The sequence below is a fragment of the Oncorhynchus nerka genome, unplaced genomic scaffold, assembly GCF_034236695.1.
Source record: "Oncorhynchus nerka isolate Pitt River unplaced genomic scaffold, Oner_Uvic_2.0 unplaced_scaffold_11736, whole genome shotgun sequence".
Lineage (NCBI taxonomy): Eukaryota > Metazoa > Chordata > Actinopteri > Salmoniformes > Salmonidae > Oncorhynchus > Oncorhynchus nerka.
In genome coordinates, this window is record NW_027029618.1 from 1 (window position 1) to 1,087 (window position 1,087).

At 41.8% G+C, this 1,087-nt stretch overlaps 1 long non-coding RNA gene across 1 annotated transcript; it reads right to left on the minus strand.

Moving 5' to 3' along the window:
* Nucleotides 1-40: 40 nt before the first annotated feature.
* On the minus strand, nt 41-525 carry LOC135565880 (uncharacterized). The gene is made up of 3 exons (XR_010461868.1): nt 354-525; nt 197-255; nt 41-126 (listed from the first exon to the last, which is right to left on the minus strand). It is a non-coding gene; the product is annotated as an uncharacterized LOC135565880 (long non-coding RNA).
* Nucleotides 526-1,087: the final 562 nt, after the last annotated feature.

Sequence of the window (1,087 nt, forward strand, 5' to 3'; positions counted from 1 at the left end):
AATTATGAAAGGAGAGAAAGAGAATCATAAAAGAGGCAAACTCACTGAAGACAGCATCAACCTCTTCAAAAAGAGGAGCGACACTCAAACGAATAACGTTACCAAGGCATTCAGCGTTTAGGTCATCTGGAATAGGAAAGGTTAGTTTAAAAAAATCTTGTCAAACGCTTAGTGCTTAAATTTGCAAAGTGCATACTTATAGAAGGTGTCTGTTGTGCTTGTATGCCCACAGCTGCCATCAATAGGCAAAACAACCTGTAAGGCATTTGACAAATTGTTATGATTGATTAAAAGGAGAACACAACTCAAATGTTTGCATCGCATAAGACTCTCCTAGGCCTGCTACTACTTACCCTGAGCTAAGGAAAAGAATCATTGTAGAACAGATTTGTTCTGATAAAATACACAGCTACAGAACCTGATATTTGACCCAAAGTGTGCAGCCTACAGCCCAGGGGTATGCAACTTTTACCCTATGACAAAGGCTTCCCACACTCAGTCACCTGAACCCCAAAGGGCTGCACATTTTCTTTTATTCCCTAGCCCTACAAAGCTGATTCAAATAATCATCCAGCTTTGTTAATCTGAATCAGCTGTGTAGTGTTAGGACAAAAACCTAAATGTAAGGCTACTGTTCAATTTTAGAAGGGTGCTCCGCCCTCACCGCTCGGCTCAGGTTAATAGAACTCCCTCATTAGCAGCACAACAGCCTTTCACAGATGAAAAGCATAATTACCCAACCGTCTACAATTGTAGCCCAGACAGAGAGAAAGATATTGGCCTCTAATGGCCAAAATGCTGCATTTGCATGCACTTTCACAATTTGAATGTAGTCAACTGGGTGGGACTACCAACTTCATTGGCTGAGCCCTACTGGTAACCCTGTTGAAGTCATGTCCAATCGGGTCATCAGAAGGGCTCAGACAATTGTGAAGAAGAAATGTTACTACTTTAATATGAAGATAGCCTCAATGGCGCTGCCCATGCTGTCACAGACACTATATTGGCACAGATACATAGATGAGTCTTTTATCTTCTTATGGCTTCTTATTATCTTCTTGTCCAGGGGTGCCCAGAGTAAACTGCC